The sequence below is a fragment of the Leptodactylus fuscus genome, chromosome 7 (genome assembly GCF_031893055.1).
Source record: "Leptodactylus fuscus isolate aLepFus1 chromosome 7, aLepFus1.hap2, whole genome shotgun sequence".
Classification (NCBI taxonomy): domain Eukaryota; kingdom Metazoa; phylum Chordata; class Amphibia; order Anura; family Leptodactylidae; genus Leptodactylus; species Leptodactylus fuscus.
In genome coordinates, this window is record NC_134271.1 from 50,411,883 (window position 1) to 50,425,829 (window position 13,947).

Sequence of the window (13,947 nt, forward strand, 5' to 3'; positions counted from 1 at the left end):
AGATGGAAGGGGAATGTTATACTGGGGGCAGAGATGGAAGGGCGACATTATACTGGGGGCAGAGATGGAAAGGGGAACATTATACTGGGGGCAGAGATGAAAGTGGGACATTATACTGGGGCAGAGATTGAAGGGGAACATTATACTGGGGGCAGAGATGGAGGGAAAACATACTGGGGGCAGAGATGGAGGGGGGCATGAAACTAGGGGCAGAGATGGAGGGGGAACGTTATACTGCAGGCAGAGATGGAAGGGTGTATAACAATACTGGGGGCAGAGATGGCGCACACAGCGCACCACACATTTTCTCCCTCTTTCCTTCAATTGAAGGAAACCTAATTAAAGGATCTCTCTGTTGCTGAAAAATGTCAAATAGGGCAATGCCTTGGAGAAGGTAAGAAAACATTAGAAGAGCTTTGTGGTTAATTCAGAACAGATTTGTGTAGATGAAGACATAATGTGCAAGCTTTCTTCCAGACAAATTCATCAGATTAAGAGAGTAACTTCTAAAATATTATTACAAAGCAGCAAACAGGTATTTGAAGCTTCTGGTGCCCCTGAAGTCCCACAAACTTCAATGTGTAGGATCCTCCAGAGGCTTGTAGTTGTACATAAACCTGCTATTCGACCACCCCCTAAACAGTATCCACAAGCAGAAACGGTTGCAGTGGGCCCAGACATACATGAAGACTAATTTTGAAACAGTCTTGTTTACTGATGAGTGCCATGTAACTCTGGATAGTCCAGATGGATGAAGTAGTGGATGGTTGGTGGATGGACACCATGTCCAGAGCAAGGCTGCAGCATCAGCAAGGAGTAATGTTTTGGGGTGGAATCAAGGTGAGAAATCTGGCAGAACCCTTTACGGTCCATGCAGATGTGAAAATGACCTTAGCAAAATATATAGTGTTTCAGACTGACCACTTTCTTCCATGCCAAAAAAAGAACCATGACTTCTGTAGCAATATCCTCTTCATGCATGACAATGAATATCTCTGATTTATTGGCTGTTATGGACATAAAAGGAGATAAACTCATGGTGTGGCCTCCATCCTCCCTTGACTTCCCTATTAAGAACCTTTGGAGTATCCTAAGCAAAAGATCTATGAGGGTGGGAGGCAGTTCACATCAAAACAGTAGCTCTGGGGGGCAATTCTGACATCCTGCAAAGGAATTCAAGCAAAAACTATCCAAAAACTCAGACAGTCAATGGATGCAAAAATTGTCAAGGTGATTTCAAAGAAGGGGTGCTATGTTAACACGTAACCTAGTCTGTTAAGATGTTTTTGATTGAATTAACTTTTTTTATTTCATTATACAGTATATGACCTCTTGGTGCTGTATATTCAACAAATGACCATTTTCAGTTCTTTACAGCCTAAAAAATGTTTAGAAACTCTGTTATGAATAATAATTTGTAACATGGGATTTTTTTTTTTAATTTTTGGAAAAAAAATATATCATTGGAAAGTTTGCCCAATAAAATGTGATTTTTTGCATTGACCATTTAGGAAGATCAGAGAAAAATATAATTTGCATAATAATATTGTTAGGGGACTGGTCAGGGCTGGCATGGGTTAATCTCTGTATGTCTGCATTCTCCGATTTTGAGTGGGGTTTTCCCTGAGATTCTGCCCCAGCCTCTGGTGTGCTATTTAAGCTGGGTTCTAGCAGCACTCCAGTGCTGGTTATTCAGTTGTTCTCCATATCCTGATAGTAAGCGGTCCCTGATCTGCTTACCTGTGTTCCTGACCCCTTTGCCTTGACCTTTGACCTTGCCTTCGCCTCCTGATTCTGTACTCTGCCTGTTCCTGTTAACAACCTCGGTTTGCCTCTAGACCTCTGCTCCCTGAACCATGCTTTGTACTCTGCTTCTGTTCCTGTTACCATCTCAGCCTGCCTGACGTTCCACTTGGATTTCCCTCTGTACTGCGTCTTGCTGACGACCCGGACCATACGACTACGATTTACTCTCTGCCACCACCTGCTGACCACCTGCTTCAGCCTTCTGAATCCCTGGACCAACACTGCAACCTGAAACATCTGTTAATAAGAGTCTCAGCGTCTGGCTTGCCGTGATTTGTGGTGCGCTGTGTATTTGTAGTGTGCTGTGTATTTGTGGTGCGCTGTGTATTTGTAGTGTGCTGTGTATTTGTGGTGCGCTGTGTATTTGTGGTGCGCTGTGTATCTGCCCAGCAGTGCAGCCAAGTCCATCCCCACCATCTGGGGCTCTGGTAAACACCATTGTGGGGTCGGTGTTGGTGCGGCCTGGAGGGTGTCGAACATATGTCGCCGTGTTAACCATTTTAATCAATATATCTAGTACTGGTTCTTACTTTGGCTCTGAAACTGCATCTGTTATCCTAACAAATATGAAGGGCAGTGTACGTGTCCCCTGATAAAAGGTGCAGTGAAGTTCTCTATAGACTATTGATTCCTTTCAAATTCGCATTCCCATCATAGTCAAATAGCTTTGTGTTACAATGGACGCCTAATGCCTAACTCACACCTGTACCTGCTTGCAGCAGAATCCCCCTCCAGAGAGCCAATGCTGGTGTGAACCCAGCCTTACTCAGTGAGATGCAGAAACAGCTCTCAATACAGAAGAAATGGAAAGAATAAAGAGATGCAGGATTTTACAGAAAATGTGATAGCAAAGTATGTTATAAAATGTATTAGCAACACAAATACTGCCAGAAAATCATAAGCACTAGAGATGAGCGAACACTAAAATGTTCGAGGTTCGAAATTCGATTCGAACAGCCGCTCAATGTTCGTGTGTTCGAATGGGTTTCGAACCCCATTATAGTCTATGGGGAACAGATACTCGTTAAGGGGGAAACCCAAATCCGTGTCTGGAGGGTCACCAAGTCCACTATGACACCCCAGGAAATGATGCCAACACCTCTGGAATGACACTGGGACAGCAGGGGAAGCATGTCTGGGGGCATCTAACACACCAAAGACCCTCTATTACCCCAACATCACAGCCTAACAACTACACACTTTACACACTCAATACCACCTCTCTGACAGTAGGAAAACACCTTGAAACATGTGTATTTGGCACTTGCAGTGAGGAGAGCTTGTCACCAGCAGTGAATTTGGCCCTTGTAGTAAGTTGAGGTTGGCACCAACATTTGTTTTGAAAATCAGGGTGGATTGAGCCTCTAACCAGCAGAGTTTGGGCAAATTCATGGTGGAGGGAGCCTCTAAACACCCCAGTTTGGGCAAATTCATAGTGGAGGGAGCCTCTAAAAACCCCAGTTTGGACCAATTCATGGTGGAGGGAGCCTCTAACCAGCCCAGTTTGGGCAAATTCATGGTGGAGGGAGCCTCTAAAAAACCCAGTTTGGACCAATTCATGGTGGAGGGAGCCTCTAACCAGCCCAGTTTGGGCAAATTCATGGTGGAGGGAGCCTCTAAAAAACCCAGTTTGGACCAATTCATGGTGGAGGGAGCCTCTAACCAGCCCAGTTTGGGCAAATTCATGGTGGAGGGAGCCTCTAAACAGCCCAGTTTGGGCAAATTCATGGTGGAGGGAGCCTCTAAACAGCCCAGTTTGGGCAAATTCATGGTGGAGGGAGCCTCTAACCAGCCCAGTTTGGACCAATTAATGGTGGAGGGAGCCTCTAACCAGCCCAGTTTGGGCAAATTCATGGTGGAGGGAGCCTCTAAACAGCCCAGTTTGGACCAATTCATGGTGGAGGGAGCCTCTAAAAAACCCAGTTTGGACCAATTCATGGTGGAGGGAGCCTCTAAACAGCCCAGTTTGGGCAAATTCATGGTGGAGGGAGCCTCTAACCAGCCCAGTTTGGACCAATTCATGGTGGAGGGAGCCTCTAACCAGCCCAGTTTGGGCAAATTCATGGTGGAGGGAGCCTCTAAACAGCCCAGTTTGGACCAATTCATGGTGGAGGGAGCCTCTAAAAAACCCAGTTTGGGCAAATTCATGGTGGAGGGAGCCTCTAACCAGCCCAGTTTGGACCAATTCATGGTGGAGGGAGCCTCTAAAAAACCCAGTTTGGACCAATTCATGGTGGAGGGAGCCTCTAACCAGCCCAGTTTGGACCAATTAATGGTGGAGGGAGCCTCTAAACAGCCAAGTTTGGACCAATTCATGGTGGAGGGAGCCTCTAAAAACCCCAGTTTGGACCAATTCATGGTGGAGGGAGCCTCTAACCAGCCCAGTTTGGGCAAATTCATGGTGGAGGGAGCCTCTAAACAGCCCAGTTTGGGCAAATTCATGGTGGAGGGAGCCTCTAACCAGCCCAGTTTGGACCAATTAATGGTGGAGGGAGCCGCTAAACAGCCCAGTTTGGACCAATTCATGGTGGAGGGAGCCTCTAAAAACCCCAGTTTGGACCAATTCATGGTGGAGGGAGCCTCTAAAAAACCCAGTTTGGACCAATTCATGGTGGAGGGAGCCTCTAACCAGCCCAGTTTGGACCAATTAATGGTGGAGGGAGCCTCTAAACAGCCAAGTTTGGACCAATTCATGGTGGAGGGAGCCTCTAAAAACCCCAGTTTGGACCAATTCATGGTGGAGGGAGCCTCTAACCAGCCCAGTTTGGGCAAATTCATGGTGGAGGGAGCCTCTAAACAGCCCAGTTTGGGCACATTCATGGTGGAGGGAGCCTCTAACCAGCCCAGTTTGGACCAATTAATGGTGGAGGGAGCCGCTAAACAGCCCAGTTTGGACCAATTCATGGTGGAGGGAGCCTCTAAAAACCCCAGTTTGGACCAATTCATGGTGGAGGGAGCCTCTAAAAAACCCAGTTTGGACCAATTCATGGTGGAGGGAGCCTCTAACCAGCCCAGTTTGGACCAATTAATGGTGGAGGGAGCCTCTAAACAGCCAAGTTTGGACCAATTCATGGTGGAGGGAGCCTCTAAAAACCCCAGTTTGGACCAATTCATGGTGGAGGGAGCCTCTAACCAGCCCAGTTTGGGCAAATTCATGGTGGAGGGAGCCTCTAAACAGCCCAGTTTGGGCAAATTCATGGTGGAGGGAGCCTCTAACCAGCCCAGTTTGGACCAATTAATGGTGGAGGGAGCCGCTAAACAGCCCAGTTTGGACCAATTCATGGTGGAGGGAGCCTCTAAAAACCCCAGTTTGGACCAATTCATGGTGGAGGGAGCCTCTAAAAAACCCAGTCTGGACCAATTCATGGTGGAGGGAGCCTCTAACCAGCCCAGTTTGGACCAATTAATGGTGGAGGGAGCCTCTAAACAGCCAAGTTTGGACCAATTCATGGTGGAGGGAGCCTCTAAAAACCCCAATTTGGACCAATTCATGGTGGAGGGAGCCTCTAACCAGCCCAGTTTGGGCAAATTCATGGTGGAGGGAGCCTCTAAACAGCCCAGTTTGGGCAAATTCATGGTGGAGGGAGCCTCTAACCAGCCCAGTTTGGACCAATTAATGGTGGAGGGAGCCGCTAAACAGCCCAGTTTGGACCAATTCATGGTGGAGGGAGCCTCTAAAAACCCCAGTTTGGACCAATTCATGGTGGAGGGAGCCTCTAAACAGCCCAGTTTGGGCAAATTCATGGTGGAGGGAGCCTCTAAACAGCAGAGTTGTGGGAAAGCAGGGTGGAGGGAGCCTCTAACCAGCAGAGTTGGTGGAAATCAGGGTGGAGGGAGCCTCTAACCAGCAGAGTTGGGGGAAATCAGGGTGGAGGGAGCCTAGTATTAGCAGAATTGTGCAACGCTTATGGTGGATGAGTATGAGGATGCGGAGGAATTGGAGAGGTTGAGTACAGACATAGAGTTTCATGTTGGGGTGCTTTACACAGGTGGGCACAAAAATGACGGCTCTACCCAGTGGTGGTTCATTTTTATCAAAGTGAGCCGGTCGGCACTCTCAGCTGACAGACGGGTGCGCTTGTCAGTGATGATGCCACCGGCTGCACTGAACACCCTCTCAGATAGGACGCTGGCGGCAGGACAGGACAGCACCTCCAAGGCATATAGGGCAAGTTCAAGCCACAGGTCCAACTTCGACACCCAATACGTGTAGGGCGCAGAGGGGTCGGAGAGGACAGGGCTGTGGTCGGAAAGGTATTCCCGCAACATGCGCCTATACTTCTCACGCCTGGTGACACTAGGACCCTCCGTGGCGGCACTTTGGCGAGGGGGTGCCATCAAGGTGTCCCAGACCTTAGACAGTGTGCCCCTCGTTTGTGTGGACCGGTGAGAACTTGGTTGCCTACTGGAGGAACTGCCCTCCCTGCCGCCAACGTCACATGCTGGAAACATCTCCATCATATTCTGCACCAATTGCCTGTGGCAAGCATTGATGCGATTGGCCCTCCCCTCTACCGGAATAAAAGACGAGATGTTGTTTTTATACCGGGGGTCAAGGATAGCAAAGATCCAGTACTGGTTGTCCTCCATGATTTTGACAATACGCTTGTCGGTTGTAAAGCACCCCAACATGAACTCAGCCATGTCTGCCACAGTGTTAGTTGGCATGACTCCTCTGGCCCCACCGGAAAGTTCAATCTCCATTTCCTCCTCATCCTCCATGTCTACCCATCCGCGCTGCAACAATGGGACGATTCGAAGTTGCCCGGAAGCCTCCTGTATCACCATCACATCATCGGACAACTCTTCTTCCTCCTCCTCCTCCTCCTCCTCCTCCTCCTCCATTAAACGCAGTGAAGCGGACAGATGTGTGGACCTACTCTCCAGCTGTGACGGATCGGATGCTATCCCTAACTCCTCTGTGTGATCTGAGTTATCCCTGATGTCAATCAGGGATTCTCTCAGAACACACAAGAGCGGGATTGTAAGGCTCACCATCGCATCCTCAGAGCTCACCCTCCTTGTGGACTCCTCAAAGACCCGTAGGATGTCACAAAGGTCTCTCATCCATGGCCACTCATGGATGTGAAACTGAGGCAGCTGACTTTGTGGCACCCTAGGGTTTTGTAGCTGGTATTCCATCAAAGGTCTCTGCTGCTCAACCACTCTATTCAACATCTGAAACGTTGAGTTCCAGCGTGTGGGGACGTCGCACAAAAGCCGGTGTTGTGGCACATGCAGGCGTTGCTGGAGAGATTTTAAGCTAGCAGCGGCTACTGTCGACTTGCGAAAGTGGGCGCACATGCGCCGCACTTTCACCAGTAGCTCTGGAACATTGGGGTAGCTCTTTAGGAAACGTTGCACCACTAGGTTGAAGACGTGGGCCAGGCATGGAACATGTTGGAGTCCGGCAAGCTCCAGAGCTGCTACCAGGTTCCGGCCGTTATCACAAACGACCATGCCTGGGCCCAGGTGCAGCGGCTCAAACCATATTGCCGTCTCATCGAGAAGGGCATCCCTCACCTCGGAGGCAGTGTGCTGTCTGTCCCCCAAGCTGATCAGCTTCAGCACAGCCTGCTGACGTCTACCAACGCCAGTGCTGCAACGTTTCCAACTCGTAGCTGGGGTCAATCTAACAGCGGAGGAGGAGGCGGTGGCGGAGGAGGAGGCGGTGGCGGAGGAGGAGGCGGTAGAGGAGGAGGAGGAGGGGGGTGTTCTTCTCGTGTCCCTGCCAGGAATGTTAGGCGGGGAGACGAGGTACACCGGGCCAGTTTGGGAAGCAGTCCCAGCCTCAACTACATTCACCCAGTGTGCCGTCAGTGAAATGTAGCGTCCCTGTCCGCATGCACTTGTCCACGCGTCGGTGGTCAAGTGGACCTTTGTGCAAAGCGCGGAACTAAGGGCCCGCCTGATGTTGAGTGACACGTGCTGGTGCAAGGCGGGGACGGCACACCGGGAGAAGTAGTGACGGCTAGGGACGGCATAGCGAGGTGCCACAGTTGCCATCAGGTCCAGGAAGGCGGGAGTTTCAACAAGCCGGAACGCCAACATCTCCTGGGCCAGCAGTTTAGCGATGTTGGCGTTCAAGGCTTGCGCGTGTGGGTGGTTAGCAGTGTATTTCTGCCGCCGCTCCAATGTCTGAGAGATGGTGGGTTGTTGTAAAGAAACGCCTGATGGTGCCTTTGATGGTGCAGGAGAAGGAGATAAGACAGGACCAGGGGAGGATGAGGTAGAAGTCAACAAAGTGGCGGAGGCAGATGAAGTGGTGTCCTGGCTCGTCCTCTGGAGTGCATCGCCAGCACAGTCAGCAGTGGCAGTGGCAGAGGCAGAGGCAGTGGCAGAGGCAGTGGCAGTGGCGTGAACGGCAGGCGGCCTTTGTCCTGCCGTTGCTGCCTGCCACTGATTCCAGTGCTTGGATTCCAAATGACGGCGCATTGAAGTGGTGGACAGGTTGCTCTTCTCAGAGCCCCTAATCAATTTCGAGAGGCAAATTGTGCAGACAACACTATATCTGTCCTCGGCGCATTCCTTGAAAAAACTCCACACCTTCGAGAAACGTGCCCTCGAGGTGGGAGTTTTTCGGGGCTGGGTACGAACTGGAACATCTTGGGAGATTCCGGGTGTGGCCTGGCTTCGCCTAAGCTGCTGAACTCTGCCTCTGCCTCTAGCTACCCTTTTTGGTGCTGCACCTGCCTCAACATCCACACTACTTTCCCCGCTTGACATCCCCCCTGTCCAGGTCGGGTCAGTGTCCTCATCATCCACCACTTCCTCTTCCAACTCCTGTCTCATCTCCTCCTCCCGCACAATGCGCCGGTCAACTGGATGCCCTGACGGCAACTGCGTCACATCATCGTCGATGAGGGTGGGTTGCTGGTCATCCACCACCAAATCGAACGGAGATGGAGGAGACTCTAGTGTTTGAGCATCTGGACACAGATGCTCCTCTGTTAGGTTCGTGGAATCGTGACGTGGAGAGGCAGGTTGAGGGACAATGAAAGGAGCGGAGAACAGCTCTGGGGAGCAGGGACAGTTTGGGTTATTGTTCTGTAAAGCTTCGGAATTTTGGGAGGAAGGAAGACAAGACTGTTGGGTAATAGGAGGAGAGGAGGCAGAGTCTGACTGGCTGCTGGACAATGTGCTGTAAGCGTTCTCTGACAGCCATTGCAAGACCTGTTCCTGGTTCTCGGGCCTACTAAGGTTTGTACCCTGCAGTTTAGTTAATGTGGCAAGCAACCCTGGCACTGTGGAGTGGCGCAATGCTTGCTGCCCCACAGGAGTAGGCACGGGACGCCCTGTGGCTTCACTGCTACCTTGCTCCCCAGAACCATTCCCCCGACCTCGCCCACGGCCTCGTCCACGTCCCTTTCCGGGAGCCTTGCGCATTTTGAATTCCTAGTTAGAAATTGGCACTGTATACCAGTAGTAAAAATTGTGGGTGCACGTAACCCCAATATATTCTTTGAATTACCAGTCAGAAACTGGCACTATATGGCAGTAGCAAGAAATGAGGGTATTTATAACCCCAATATATTCTTTGAATTCCCAGTCAGACAATGGCACTGTATACCAGTAGTAAAAATTGTGGGTGCACGTAACCCCAATATATTCTTTGAATTCCCAGTCAGACACTGGCACTATATGGCAGTAGCAAGAAATGAGGGTATTTGTATTCCCAATATATTCTTTGAATTCCCAGTCAGACAATGGCACTGTATACCAGTAGTAAAAATTGTGGGTGCACGTAACCCCAATATATTCTTTGAATTACCAGTCAGAAACTGGCACTATATGGCAGTAGCAAGAAATGAGGGTATTTGTATTCCCAATATATTCTTTGAATTCCCAGTCAGACAATGGCACTGTATACCAGTAGTAAAAATTGTGGGTGCACGTAACCCCAATATATTCTTTGAATTACCAGTCAGAAACTGGCACTATATGGCAGTAGCAAGAAATGAGGGTATTTGTATTCCCAATATATTCTTTGAATTCCCAGTCAGACAATGGCACTGTATACCAGTAGTAAAAATTGTGGGTGCACGTAACCACAATATATTCTTTGAATTACCAGTCAGAAACTGGCACTATATGGCAGTAGCAAGAAATGAGGGTATTTATAACCCCAATATATTCTTTGAATTCCCAGTCAGACAATGGCACTGTATACCAGTAGTAAAAATTGTGGGTGCACGTAACCACAATATATTCTTTGAATTACCAGTCAGAAACTGGCACTATATGGCAGTAGCAAGAAATGAGGGTATTTATAACCCCAATATATTCTTTGAATTCCCAGTCAGACAATGGCACTGTATACCAGTAGTAAAAATTGTGGGTGCACGTAACCCCAATATATTCTTTGAATTCCCAGTCAGACACTGGCACTATATGGCAGTAGCAAGAAATGAGGGTATTTGTATTCCCAATATATTCTTTGAATTCCCAGTCAGACAATGGCACTGTATACCAGTAGTAAAAATTGTGGGTGCACGTAACCCCAATATATTCTTTGAATTACCAGTCAGAAACTGGCACTATATGGCAGTAGCAAGAAATGAGGGTATTTGTATTCCCAATATATTCTTTGAATTCCCAGTCAGACAATGGCACTGTATACCAGTAGTAAAAATTGTGGGTGCACGTAACCACAATATATTCTTTGAATTACCAGTCAGAAACTGGCACTATATGGCAGTAGCAAGAAATGAGGGTATTTATAACCCCAATATATTCTTTGAATTCCCAGTCAGACAATGGCACTGTATACCAGTAGTAAAAATTGTGGGTGCACGTAACCCCAATATATTCTTTGAATTCCCAGTCAGACACTGGCACTATATGGCAGTAGCAAGAAATGAGGGTATTTGTATTCCCAATATATTCTTTGAATTCCCAGTCAGACAATGGCACTGTATACCAGTAGTAAAAATTGTGGGTGCACGTAACCACAATATATTCTTTGAATTACCAGTCAGAAACTGGCACTATATGGCAGTAGCAAGAAATGAGGGTATTTATAACCCCAATATATTCTTTGAATTCCCAGTCAGACAATGGCACTGTATACCAGTAGTAAAAATTGTGGGTGCACGTAACCCCAATATATTCTTTGAATTCCCAGTCAGACACTGGCACTATATGGCAGTAGCAAGAAATGAGGGTATTTGTATTCCCAATATATTCTTTGAATTCCCAGTCAGACAATGGCACTGTATACCAGTAGTAAAAATTGTGGGTGCACGTAACCCCAATATATTCTTTGAATTCCCAGTCAGACACTGGCACTATATGGCAGTAGCAAGAAATGAGGGTATTTGTATTCCCAATATATTCTTTGAATTCCCAGTCAGACAATGGCACTGTATACCAGTAGTAAAAATTGTGGGTGCACGTAACCACAATATATTCTTTGAATTACCAGTCAGAAACTGGCACTATATGGCAGTAGCAAGAAATGAGGGTATTTATAACCCCAATATATTCTTTGAATTCCCAGTCAGACAATGGCACTGTATACCAGTAGTAAAAATTGTGGGTGCACGTAACCCCAATATATTCTTTGAATTCCCAGTCAGACACTGGCACTATATGGCAGTAGCAAGAAATGAGGGTATTTGTATTCCCAATATATTCTTTGAATTCCCAGTCAGACAATGGCACTGTATACCAGTAGTAAAAATTGTGGGTGCACGTAACCACAATATATTCTTTGAATTACCAGTCAGAAACTGGCACTATATGGCAGTAGCAAGAAATGAGGGTATTTATAACCCCAATATATTCTTTGAATTCCCAGTCAGACAATGGCACTGTATACCAGTAGTAAAAATTGTGGGTGCACGTAACCCCAATATATTCTTTGAATTCCCAGTCAGACACTGGCACTATATGGCAGTAGCAAGAAATGAGGGTATTTATAACCCCAATATATTCTTTGAATTCCCAGTCAGACAATGTGTTAAATATTATATATTTACAATATTCTCTAGCAGACATGGGGTTAACACTCTACTGACATCATAGTCTTATATTTTGGGTGCATGGGTGCGGTTAGAGTAGACCATTTTAGAAATCTCCTTACATAGCTACAAGATGGAAGGTAACACCCACTCTCATGAATATAAATGAGTAAGAAATACACATGTCTGGGTCTGTCTTTGGGAAGACCAGGGGAAGACCAGGAGGTCTGTCTTTGGGAACACCAGGGTGGGTGGTCCAGGCAGATGGACATCCATGGACGTCGTAACCAGCCCAAGTCCACCAACCAGATGACAAGCATGAACCAAGCTGTAACTACAAGATATCCAGATGATTTAACTTCTCTGAAGATGTAAGCTATTGACAATTGACTGATATTTGTGTTATTTGGACATTTTCCCTGTTCCTGTGTTTTCCTTCAAGATATTAATAAACCTCTACACTGATTTATAACAAGCTGACTTCTTCCTATCGTGGACAAGGCCAGGTCCGGATATTTAACAGTGGACACAAGTCTCACCAGCGAATACAAGATATTTAACAGTGGCGAGCCAGCACGGTCGTTTTTTTTCCTGTTTTTCTCGTTCCGTTCACTTGCAATTAAGGGGGAAGAGAGGTGTATTTTGCAAGTTGTATGAATTGCAAGATTCAGGAAGACTTCGAAAAGAAACCTATATTGGTGAGATACAGATGACTGTTGCACGTGTTATATGATACGGAAGCCTGTGTGAGGAAAGCCTGTGAGGAAATACAGAAGGACCACAAGTGCCAGACGTACTGAGACGTTCTGATGACAGGGACCAACTGTTCCAAGGACAAGCTAAAGGTGAAGCTTTCCACAGTGGTGAGTAAAGATTTTACTTTTAAAGTATGGAAAAATTAGAGTCATTGTCTAAAAAGTGTAACTTTGAGTATAAAGTTTTGTCTAGTGACAATTTAGCGAGTATATGGCAAGATTTGTATACACAATGTGAGCAGGCAAATTCTAAGATTGAAAATAGAATTTGTTCTACAAAAGAGAAGCAGGTATTTAGGAATATTGCTTCTTTGGTAAAGATTTTTAATGACATGGTAACAGAAAAGAAATTAAGTAATAGTATGCATAAATCTGTTCAGACAGATGAGAAATCTCAATATGTTGATAAAGAGCACCATGTGGCAGTAATGGCCATAGATGGTGAGGAACAAATGATACAAGAAACTAAATTGAAATTAAAATCTCAGGAATATTTGATGAATCTGAGTAAACCCATTCCCACATATGATGTAAAGATCCATGTGTGTAGAAACTCAGAAATTTTTGAAAGCCATGCAGAGAAATTTGATCTAAATATTGAACAGAGAAATAAACTGTTTAAATTATGGCTTCCTATTGATTTTACAGAACGTTTGTCTGCAAAAATGTCTTATGATAATGAGTCAGATGAATGGTTAAAAGACAGTGATGTGGAGAGATTAAAGAAATTAATCTGGTGCACTAGAGGTGACAGCATGCCAACATCTGACATACTGAATGAGATAAAGATTGGCAGAAAAGAATGTACATATGCATTCATGTCTAAATTTGAGAGAACATACAAAACTGTCATTCAAAAGGTGAACTCTTCATCTATGGTGAAAAGTTTTGTTAAAAAGTTCAAATTTTTGGATGCAGTCACCCTTGCCAGTGCCTCAGATAAGAAGACTTTATTTGAAGCTGCTAGTTTATTGGACATGGCCAGAAGACATCAGAAACATATGTCAAATGTAAATCGAGTATGTCCAAAGCAAAAAGCAAAGCCTATTAAGAGACATCTGTCAAATCATGTTAAAGTGTCCCCTATTTATAGGAGGGAAAGTGACAAAATCTATGAGAAACGTAGGAAATTACATGTTGCATATAAACCATATGCCATGCAAGAAAATCCACAAATTGAAATTCCATTATTAACTGAAATTAAAGAATTGCAGCCAGCCAAATCTATTGAGTATCTGCAAAAGAATGTATCTGGGAATGTACCAGTTGTTTCCAAAATGTCAGATCTTCCCAGTAACCAAGAGGAATTTGAGCTACCTAATATTTTTAGGAAAAGGGCAAGCTTGGCATTCTCTAATGACCTGGTGGAGTTATTGTGGGATGTGATTGACAGGAAGGTCAGGGGTCGAGTTTAAAAGTATCTC